Here is a 12,198-nt window from a genome sequence, read left to right on the forward strand (position 1 = left end):
TTCTGTGCTTTTGTGGCCTCCAAAGGTACTGCAACTGAGGGAAATGGAAGGGGCCTCGAAGATCAACTATTTCCAACCCCTGCCATGAGCAGGGCTGCCCCTCACCAGTTCAGGCTGCTCAGGGCTCCATCCAACCTGGCCTTGAGCGCCTCCAGGGCTGGGGCACCACAGCTTCTCTAGGCAGCTGTGCCAGCACCTTACCCCGCCCTCTCGGTGAAAGATTTCCCCAACAACTCATCTAAATCTTCTCTTTTTTAGTTTAAAACTGTTCCCGGGTCCTATCAAAATTGAGATTCTGCCTTCATAATGTATGAATTGTTCTGCTTCTTTGTTTTCAAAGCTATCCCTCTAGTTCATAGTGAAACTCTGGAAAACGGAAGCAGTATGTGCTGCTCATGCTGTAAGACATTTGCTCACCACATCATCATGTGGGTGAAGAAGGACACATCAAGGTTTGGCAGTAATTCACATGTTCCCTTGCAGGGGAAAGCTGAATGCTAGTAATGCGTTACTATTGAGAATGGCATTAACTGCAGCTATGGGAAAATATAATAAACAGGGATGTTTAAGCATCCCAAGTGCCATTGCAAATCTGAGTAATAAAAAAGTATGGTTGCAGAGGATATCAAGAGCTCATCCAGGCTTCTTCCCCCCACTCTACATTCCTCCAGCCATCATCTGCCCCTGTGCTTACTGTGATTCATGCCAGCTTGCAAGGGCCAGGGAGAATCACTTCTAGGGTTGAAGAAGGGCTTGAGGAATTTGGAGCTTCCTCATAAGCATCTGCCAGCTCATTGGCAGCTTTTGAGCATACCTCTGGGCTGTCTGCCTTCAGAGCAGTGAGGCACTGTTGTAGCCCTGCATGGCCTACACTTATGTAAGTAATTCTTTGTCCAATAAACTTTTTTGCACCTGTATGGTCACACAGTGTCCACAAGTGATTGGAGGGGCTCATATTGTTCACAGGCCTCAGCACCTTTTGAAAAGTAGATGGCTGCTTAAAGGGTCTGCTGGATTTCAGAAATCACACAGAAGTCACAGCCCTTGAGATGGGAGCAAGGAACTCAGACTTCTGGGACCTATGGACCTGTACAGATCCCAGCTTTCCGACCTACTGATAGGAGATTAGCAAACTGTTAGTACAACTGGAATACAAATATAGAACTTTAATGTGATACCAAGCCATTGCTTTTAGCAGTTGTTGTTGGTTTTTTGGGGTTTTTTTTTTGGTCACTTTTTATTTTTAATCAGTTTTCATTTTGAAAAATACACAGAATCTGAGACAAACCTCTGGAGGGTAAGATGACAAAGGGAAGATCACAGTATGTACAATTCTCATATTCAGATCTTTTCCTGAAGTGGGACCGGAGGTGATAGACAAAGCTGCTCTGTACCCACAGCAGTTAAAAACCAACTGAGCTTTCCTGCAGCTGCAAGTGGAATTTTGTCTCACTTCCCCACCATAGATAGCCCTTTGCTAAAGAAGGTTAAAGCTAACAGTCTCCTCCTTTACCTCAATGGATACCATTTAAAGCCCTATTTTATACTGTTTCTTTTCTTGCAAAAACAATCCTATCTTTCCTTTGGAAAGAGGGTGAGTTGTTTCAAATCCGGATGACTCGATGTGCATTCTTCTCAGTCACTCTCTTCTGTCTGCCACAATGACTGCATCGCTCTCCCTGCAGGACAGGGTGAGTAGTTCAACAGAATCTCAGTTCTGCAATAGTGCTGTTGCTGCAGTTCTGGCTTGAAACAAAGCTTAGCCATTTCCTGATAATATTCCTATTCAGGATCCTTTCAATCTTAGTTTACGCAGGACATCTTATGCTACCTGGATTGGACATTTTAAGAACTCATTTCATTTGCATGGGTGTTGCCTACTACACATGGGTAAGTGCTACAATCATTTTTGACCAGATTCTGAAATTTCTTCTAAAAGGTACCATTTTTAAGCTAGGAACATTATCACAGTAAGAATTTCTTCTTGCACGGTTCCAGCTTACAAATAGAGCTTTTATACGACGACCACTTTTACTTTTCTGTGCTTCATGGCAAAAAGAAAATGCTGAATTTGGCCTTCTAAAGCCTCTGGTTTGATTTGTTATACTGCATCACTTCCTTCTTCTGCACTGATATTCTCTGAACTTTCACCATCATCTCTGTCAGCTTCACCCTTCTGATGAAGAAATAGTCCATTTCTTTTGGAAAAAAATACTTCTGATGACAGACCATGACGCTTGGCAATAAAACAGAAACTCAAGTTTCACAAGATTTCCATTGTTATGTTTCATGACGTGAGCCTCTTCCTACTTCCACGTTTGATCTGACAGAGAGTAGTTGTCTCTTCTCCTGCTTTCAATTCTCCTGAAGGACAGCAGATGAGTTCTTAGGTGAAAAATCTCACAAGGTCTGACAGTGTGTGACCTTGTAGCTTCGTGAGCCTTTTATCTTGTCATTAAATCAGAGTCACAACATTCAGAATAAAAACTTTGTACTAGCAGCACTAACTCTGGGCTCCAGGAACAAATGAAAAGCAAGCTATGAGCTCAGCTGCATTTGGTTTTCTGGAACACCAAATAGAAGACTTAAGCACCTTAGTGCAGGGTCCATGTTCAGATGATGGTGTTTATTTCATGTGGCTCTGGAGCAGTTGTCATGCTGACCTTACAGAGCTGTTCTCCCTTGTAAGGCTCTGTTATCTGGACAGTTTCCAAGGAGAAGAAGGTCATCTTCCGCAGGTACAGGTGACAAACACCTAGAGCCACCAGGAGATGAAAAGAGAGGGGAAATACATCCAGATGTGGTGCATCACCAGCACTTCTCAAGGAAATCTGAGCGTGTCCTGGAAAGTTAAAAAAGAGAAGATCTGCACGTAACCAGTGACTTGACAAGGAACTCTTTTGGATTTTGTGTAATATAGTTTATATAAATGCCCTTCAAGAAAACTGACAATAAATAAAATCCTGTGGATTTTGGCTTGTTTTCAAAATTTTAATTTTTCATAGAATCAACAAGGTTGGAAAAGACCTCCATGATCATCCGGTTCAACCATCCACCTACCACTATTATTTCCCCACTGCCCATGTCCCTCAGTACAACATCTGAGTGTTTCTTGAACACCTCCAGGGATGGTGACTCCACCACCTCCCTGGGCAGTCTGTGCTGCTGCCCCATTGCTCTTTCTGAGAAGAAATTTTTCCTAACATCCAACCTGAATCTCCCCTGTCACAACTTGAGGCCATGTGTGTGAGTGTTTGTACCATCCAGAAAAACCTGCTTCAAGGTACTCTGACAAATAATGTTTTTTTTCTTTCCTAAAAGTGCTACAGACACTCAGTATCAATCAATATAACTTCCATTTCTAGATGGCTGGGAATACTTGTTTAGAATCCTGATGGAGCAGCAACAAAAAGACTATTAAATAAATTATAATTCTTCAAAGTGAGAGCCTGAGATAGGCATTTTGATTGAGAGTCCATGAAAAAAGGCAATGAATATTAAAAAGCTCAGGCCATGGATGCGCAGGCAGCAGTAGCACTGGGTCATGCAATGGGTGCATGAGCAATTGTGGTTTGGCACATGACCCAGAGCGGCCCTCCCACAGCTGTACCTGCAGCCCATGCTGAATGTAGTCCACAAGCAAAGAGAACAATTTTGAACCCCTGACTAAAATAGTACAGAATTTTTTCCCTGTCATTGTTTAGGTCGAAGCCCTTCTCTGCAAAGGTGAAGCTGTATGTTGTTTTCTACACCAATTTTTAGGCTGCTCCTTTTGCTGTGGTATCTCAGCTCCTCCAGACTTCCGGTGTGTCACAGCTGTTAGCTTGGATGTGATTTTCTTCCCTCCATTCTGTAGGAGTATGTTGTATATAAAAGAAGTTGATGTTGGGAGCTGTCAGTAACACCTTGATGTAGATGTAAGGTTATAGCAAGTGACCTCTGCCAGGCTCATGCATTTTCATTTCTGAAACAAACTCTAAATAAGTTTTTTATTGAGCCGGAAGGACTCTCCCAAGAAATGATGGCATTGAATTGACAGTGAAATCAGGCTCTTTAAAATAATAAGGAAAAAAAAAAATCAACCAAGCAAACAGATGAACAGAAGCGAAGTGGTGAAACAGATCAGCAATATTTCTGCTTTGTTAAAAAAGAAAAAATAAAAAACTCTGCTCACCTGGTTGTAATGACTGCATAATGTGAAAGCTATTTCTGCGTATAGTCTCTTTGCTCTCAGCAGCTCATTTAACATTGCTAAGTCCCTTCCAAAATGGCAACTGGTACAAAACAAAACATTTCCCCACCTTTCTTAAGAAATAACTGATAAGAATAATAACAAAAAAGTGAGAAGTGTGCCTAACATTATTCTCCAAAAAATTGTTGCCTAAAGGAAATATCTTTTTCGTTTTCAAAATGTTATGTTTCAAAAGTTAGGCTTTTGCCCTTTCCCCAAACCCCTCCAATCTATCAATCAGTATGGAACTCTTTAGCTGCTTAAAGTGTGTGATTCAGTTTGCCCCACTGCAAAGCTGAAACACTCTCCCTTCTCTATTTGTTTTTTTTTTTCTTCCTCAGTTGAAGACCTTTTCATGTTAATTATTGTTTCTGTTGAGGAAAAGTTGCCAGAGTTTTCAACCAAGCCAAAAAAATACACAATTATCTCATTTAAATGCTGTCATTTTTATACCCCCACTATTTACCTTTTGTTTTCAGAAAGTTCCCTTGCTGCAACATTAAACAGCTTGACCCTTGCTTATACCATGTTTCCTGTGTAAGGCGACAGCCAGAGATATTCAAGCTCCTGTTCTATCTGCCTTTACAATGTTCTTCTGTAGTGCTGTGCCACTCATGGTGTATGATGCCATCTTAAATGTAACTTCATATACTTTAAAGACCTCTAAGCCTACAAGATGAGTTATCTTAGGTCTGAAATCTCTGCCCAGAGAGATTGTGGATGCTCCGTCCCTGGAGGCATTCAGGATGTGGCTCTGGGCAGCCTGGTCTGGTGGTTGGCTACCCTGCACATAGCAGGGGGGTTGAAACTAGATGATCATTGTGGTCCTTTTCAACCCAGCCATTCTATGACTCTATGATAAAAAGAATGCTACCTTCAATTTTTAAAGTTTTTTTGTTGCCTAGGAAATATAAATCTGACGGTGTCTGCATGCTGGACAGTCTTTCTCTATAGTATTTACACAATTGAATACACAGAATCTTTAGCAGGGTCAATGGTGATAGGACAACGGGAAATAGTTTCAAACTAAATGTGGGGAATTTATATAAGGAAGAATTTTTTTTACAGTACAGGTGGTGAGGCACTGGCACAGGTTGCCCAGAGCAGTGGTGGATGCCCTGTCCATGGGGACATTCAAGGTCAGGCTGGAGCAACGTTATGTAGCTGTAGGTGTCCCTGTTCATTGCAGGGAAGTTGGGTTAAATGACCTTTAAGGATCCCTTCCAACTCAATGTTACGACTTTGTGGAGACCACTGGCACTTCAATATGTTTCTTTCTGTGGTCTCTCTCTGTGTTAGTGGTGAAGATGTTTTTCCCTGTTCAAGCAGCTGTACCTAAGTTTGTATTTTGTTTGATGTGTCTTGGACTTTCTCTATTCAGCACAGCTTATCTATCTATCAATTTCAAATTAAAATAATTTAATTCAATTAATTTGATTAAAGCTAATCACTTAGGCACTTAGCAGGTAAAGGATTATTGCCTTACCGGAATACTCATGTTTCTCCTCAGTGCTAGGTGAGTCTGGGAAAAACAACCCATGATAATCAAAGTTACTTGTTTTAGCTTAGGAAATAGGTACCAGTAATCAATTTACAGGTTAGTATTTCTTCTGAGAAAGAACGTTTGTCAAACAAAACCTTAAATTTGGTCACAAGATTAAATCAGAGGAAAAGATGCTTTACAGATCCCAAAAATGAGTTGATGAAAACAGTTTGGTTCTGCATTTTCAAATAAATAAAATAAAGTAAAGCAAAATGAGTTATTAATTTTGAAAGCTGCAGCACATTAATTTTGCTGAATATAAGTATTTCACTTTACATTTCTAAAACATTTCTCTCTTGAGAATTACATGCTTTAAAACAAGGATATTGAAGGGTTCATATTGCTTGAAACCAAGTGTTTGTTTCAAGCTGAATGAAATGTGTGGTTGACCGCAATGAAAGTTTCCAGCTGATCTCTTCAAGCAACTTCAACAAACAAGGATTTGTTTTGATTTTTATCCCTCTTCTTACTTTGCTTTTTTTTAGTCAGTCAGCTGGTCAAACCAAATACCCCACCATTCACTGGCCACACATATAAGCCATGCAAGCAAGTTGCTTGAGTTGCTGGCATTGTTTAAGCACGTGTTGTGGTCTTAGTTGCTTTCCTAGGAAAGAAAAATAATTTTCTCATGGTATGAGTCCAGCCTTGCAATCAGATCCAGGTCTTCCAGACCAGGGAAAAGATAATTAGCAACCATCTTGTCATCTGGAACCTGGACTTTGGATTACCAGCAATCTGCTTCACAGATGCAAGAACAAATAATGAAATGAACTCTGCATTTCTCTGGGGACAAGATGGATCCTGGGCAGAACAGAGTCTTCAGTAACCAAATGCTTACAAGTCTGGGAGAGCTATTAATCATTAAAGAATCTAGGGAGGAGGAGGAGCCAGGCAGCATGACCTTGGGAGTCCTGCTACTGCAGACATTCTGATATGCTGATGCATATCAAAGATACTTTATTCAATTCCCTTTACATTTTTTTTTTTTTCCAAGAAAAGCAAGGAATAGAGAGAAACTGAGATTTGCTTTAAAAGTTGTGCTTAGCCAAATCGATTGCTGTATGTGGCTTGTCAGCAAGAAATGCTGCCCTCAGCTCCTTCCCTCTGAACTAAGAAAAAATTCTTACCTGATACTTTGAGCTTAATTTTAGATTTCTGTGTTTGATGCCCAGACTGGCTGTAGATGCAACTATACACAGCTTCATCCTGTGGCTGGACATTGGAGAGCTTTAAGGAAAAGTTGCCATGCTTCACCTCATTTAAAAAAAGACTGGTTCTGCCATGGTATTGCTCATCCTGAGACATCAGATCATCGTGCCCTTCAAGAAGGAAATGCACTAAGTCATCCTCTTTCTGCCAGTAGAGCTTTGAGTGGGAAATGTTCAGCTCTTCAGGAGAGGTGCTGGTGCAAGGCAACACAACAGTTTCTCCCACAAATGCATGGCATGTCATGTCTGATTGACCTGGAATACAAACAGACAACTTTCTCATCACAGAGCAGCACTAGGGACACTGAGTTTCCTATAACTTGGCTTGCTCACATTGTTACAGCCTCTTTTTCCCCTTTCTGACAGTGTGCTGCTCCCAGCCAGACAAGAGGGAACACGGGCTGCATCAGGAGGACTAAGAGCCCCGTGTGCTCAGTGCCCAGCTGGAGAGAGGTGCAGAGGGGCAGATGCTGCTGCACACAAGTTGCATCTGTCAATGTGGGTGCTGCTTGAGTCTGTCTGCTTAGCTGGCAATTTTTCTCTTGGCTCCTGGGAACTTTACCTTTTTTACCTTACACTTTTACCTTTAAGTGTAAGACAGTTTAAATCAATTGGCTCAAAAGGGCAGAAAGTGATGCAGGGAAGTGGAGACAGGATAAAGTGATTAAACAACTTTTGGGTAAGGAGGAAGTCTGGCTGAACAAAAAAGGAGAAGTGTGAAAAGGATGTTGCATTGTCAATAGGAAGGTCCTGGAAGAGCCTGGTCCTCCCTGCTATCCTCACTGCATCTGATCGTGGCTCTGGATTCATAGGTAAGGTACAGGCTCTGGCTTGGAGGACCTGACATAACGAAGACAGCCTGACAGAACAAAGCTGCTTTCTATGAGTCAATGTGCAAGCACTCAAGGCTGCTACTAACACTTGTGTCCAGGCTTCTCCTACTCTTTGATGTGTTTATTCTCCCAGCATCCCTAAGAGATTCCCCCAATAGCTGTATTAATTTTGCAAGAACTCAGGGAGATGCAGCCTTAGGGCTGCTCTCAATAAGTTCTCCCAGTGTGTATACATATGTGGGATTGCCCTGACCCAGCTGCAGCACCTTGCACTTAGCCTTGTTGAACCTCATGAAGTTCACTCCATAGGCCCACTTCTCAGGCCTATAATGTTGAACAACTTATTAGACGTACAAAACCTGACTAGATTTTAACGTTACATTTTCGGGGAGAGACACTGCATGTTGGAAAAAGGCAACGCGTATTTAGCTTTTGTTGTTGGTCGTGGTTTGTTTTTGTTTTTCTTTTTTAAATAAAACCGAGATTTTCAAGGCATGGACAGCAAGGTATTCACAGCACAGAGTGAAATTAATGCTTTGACCAAACCTATTTCATAAAACAATGTTGTGAATTGAAATACAGATGAATTAATTTGAACTGGAAACTTCCATCCCCAGCAGGGAGCTAAAACAAAATCAGCAGGAGTTTGGGATTGTGGCAGGAATAGAAGTTAAATCTCACTGTGAAAGAGCTCAATCTGCTCTCATGGCTAAAATACTGTGAAGCCTAAGGGGTAATTCAACAGACTAAATACAGAAATAAATGTTCTTGGTGGCATTGTTGACATTCCTGTGTAGGCCTGTAAACATGCCAGATTGGTACATACACTGAGCTAAAGATTAAAATGAGTCCCAGTTCTCTCTTCAAGTCACTGATACCAACCAGGGCTTTGCTGGTTACACACTCAGGCCTCTGTTTTTATATTTATCTGTATCTGTTTTGAGGCCTGCTTGTTTTTAGCGTATGTACATTGAAACAGATATAAAAGCAGAAGGAAAACTATTATTCAGGTTGCTAAATGGCAGAGATAAGCGTCTTCCATTAAACCTTTTTACTCAACATATGCTTTTCTTAGGTTTGCAGATTTTTCAGCTGAAAATCCCAGTCCTCTTTTGCCCAACAATTTAAACCTCTAGCTGGTAAAAACACATATCCCCAGAGCTACTTCTATTTGTAATTGCAAAGAGATTCCTCCTGTTGTGCAGAAAGCTCAATTGTTTTCCTATTGCATCAAGTCACTGATGACATTCTCAATTGGAACCCAAATTACAGCACTATAATATAGTCACAGAATGGCTCGCGTTGAAGGGACCTTAAAGATCACCTATTTCCAATCCTATGCTATGGGCAGGGCTGCCCCCCACCAGCTCAAGCTGCCCAGGGCCCCATCCAACCTGGCCTTGAACACCTCCAGGGACGGGGCACCACAGCTTCTCTGGGCAGCTGTGCCAGCACCTCACCACCTTCTGAATGAAGAGTTTCCTCCTAACAGCTAACCTAAATCTTCCTTCTTTCAGTTTAAATACATCCCCCTTCATCCTATCACTACCTGAGTAAAAAGTTGGTCCCCCAAATAATGGCCATAATATTTTATTTTTAATAAAATCCAGCACCCACTGCACACTTTCTGTTAGAATAAACCTTACCCTATATACCCCAAGGGGGTTGCCTCCACCCTGTGATTAGCAACTTCCCCCAGTGCTATATTGGCAGTATCCTGCACACCTGGAAGGGCTGAAGGAAGGAAAGAGTGAGAAAGAGAGCAGCCTCAGCTCTGAAGAGCCTCTCCTATCTATCTCCAGACTGTGATCACTTCTAAATTTGGTAAGTACATCAGCTTTCCTTTTGTCTCTTCAGCCTCTTTTCGAATGCTGAGAATAGCAGTGGTCAGCATACATAGGCCTAGCATAACTCTTCCTTTCATGTGTAATGCAGAGTACACACCTCATAACGCTTACAGAGAGTGTATGAACAAACGAGGGCTCCAATCCACCTTGCCCTACTCTTCCAGCTGGTGAAATCAGGACAGCAAGAAGCTGTAAAAGTGGCATTGTTGAAGTTGTTTGTGGGCAAGAACAGGTGGCTGAAATTTGGCTCTAATGAACTGATTAACAGAGCCTACAGGTGTGTGAGATCTTTGGTAGGTAGGAAAAGCAGACCCAGATGTAAACCGAGTGTGAAAGCCAGCTTTGAGAAGGAGGTAGATGTTACTGGTTAGATGGTGTTTTGTTAAGCTTCTTGTCAAGATCCTTGCTATAGCAGGAGACATGGATGATCACTGGTCTAGAGGCTGAAGCTCTTTCAAGGTGAACTTCAGGGCTGCTGGAATCCTGCTGCTGGGCATGTGTGGAGTATGGTGAGTAGTGCTCATCTGATCTACCTGTGCAGCTCTGTGTGGGGTTTTGGGCAAAAATGCTTTCTGGTACATAGCTTGTACCTGTAGGTAGAAGATTCACATGTAATGTGTGGCTTGGGCTTGTTTTGTGCCTCTGTTCTTTTAAAAATAACTTGTTTTAAATGCTGGCAAAAACAAACAAAAAACCATGACCAAAATGCTGAGATAATCAATGTGAAGTAGAGTGATAATGTAACAAATTAATGTGATTTCTATAACAAATAAGCACTGTTGCTTCCACAACAGTGTGGTGCAGAGGTGTTCATAATGACTGGGCTTTCTTGTTGTTCTCTCCTCCCACTCCTGGGGATGATGTGAGGTAGTTAATTGTGCTGAAGGGAAATGTAATGCAAGAGCTTTCCATCCACTAGGCCCTTTTTCCACAAGGCACAAACTGTGGATCTCCTACTGGCATCTCTCTCTCTTCCCTCCTGTCACTGATGATGCTACTGTGTTTCTGATATTAAATGAAGGAAGCTTCAGAAGTAATGGGTTAAGTAGAGAAATGTTCTGATGTTAGCCATGTGGTAATGGGAAAGCTTTTGTGTTTCTGAGTGTCTATGAGTTCAAACTGAAATATTACCCTGGGAAGGTAACACTGCATGGTTTCTATATATCGTCTCACATGTGTGTCAAAGCAATTGGATTAGGCAGGATGTTATTTGCAATCCCAGTTGCTCATTTGGAAATACTGAACTTGAACTTCCTTATTTAAAGGGTCAAAAATGAGTCATAGCTCAAAATACTTGCAGGTGTGTTCATCTTCAGTTGCCATAGGCTTTTCATGAAATGCATGTTTTGCATGTAAGAATGAGACACCTTCAGATAAATGGAGAAATCTTAACTCCGTGTAGAGCTCTTAATATCGTCGTTTCATCTTCAGAAGGGGAAGTTACAGGAAGTTACACCTGTAGCTTGTAGAAATCTTTCTTATCAGTATGAACTTCTTTTATAGGGAAGATTGTGATATCTAGTCTATGTAATTCCAAAAGTCAAACTGCTAGAACTTGGCAGCAAATGTGCAAAGGCTCAAGGAAAGAGAGGGATCTTGCACTGTGGTCCATTTGCTTACCTGCTTACTCCTGTAGATTCATTACATTCCTGAATTTCTAAGTTAACTTAAAAAGGGATACAAGGTGGTCAGGATTGCAAAGAATAAGATTCCAACCCATCCTTAATTTTATGGAAATGGTAGAGTATTTTAAGGATATGGCTAAGATCATCTTTACAGGTGGAGATTTGTGGGCTGGAAACACCTACACCTCAAAAACCCTTATTTCAGATATGATTTATCTCAAAGTTATTGCCTGCACTTGTAAGTCTTGGACTGCAATGAAATGAATTCAAAGCAAAACACAGCACACGCTTGTTTGTTTTGCTTGAAGATTCTTAGTGAATCGTTATCATAAGTGTTTATGTATTCATGAGTAAATATTTCCACAACTCTTGGATGTATATTATTGTATATTTACCTCTGGGTAGAGATGTAATCAGCAAGCAAGCAAACATCCAGACAGTCACCCTAGTAAAGTGAGAGAAATAGAAATTCTGAGTACTTTATCAGAACGCTAGAGCAGAGGTCAGAGACATGAAATGGGGCACAAGTTATGCTAGATGAAATAACTTCCTCATCTTTGAAGAGAATTTGGATACAAAATTGGATGGCTTATCATTCCTGGCTTGATTTGTCATCTTGTCTTGATGTGGGGTGTAAGTCCTCCCTGTACGCCTAAGCTTTCTTGGTGGTTATGATGGGATGAGTTTCAGTCGCAAGTGCAAGACCCATACTTCCCTCTTGCATTCTCATGTGGGCGAAGTTAATGGCATATGTGTAGCCATAATTTGCTCCTGGGTTTATTTTCTTTTGGCAATTAAAAGAAATTCCCTCTGCCTACAAGCTTCGGCTGTTTTGCAACACAAGAAAACATAGCTTACCGTTTCATTTTTTAGGTTTGCTGGTCCTTAGGAATCCTTCCACGTTGCTGACT

Source organism: Centrocercus urophasianus, unplaced genomic scaffold, assembly GCF_019232065.1.
Source record: "Centrocercus urophasianus isolate 14NV4802_14NV808 unplaced genomic scaffold, USGS_Curo_1.0 seq_12, whole genome shotgun sequence".
NCBI classification, from domain to species: Eukaryota; Metazoa; Chordata; class Aves; order Galliformes; family Phasianidae; genus Centrocercus; species Centrocercus urophasianus.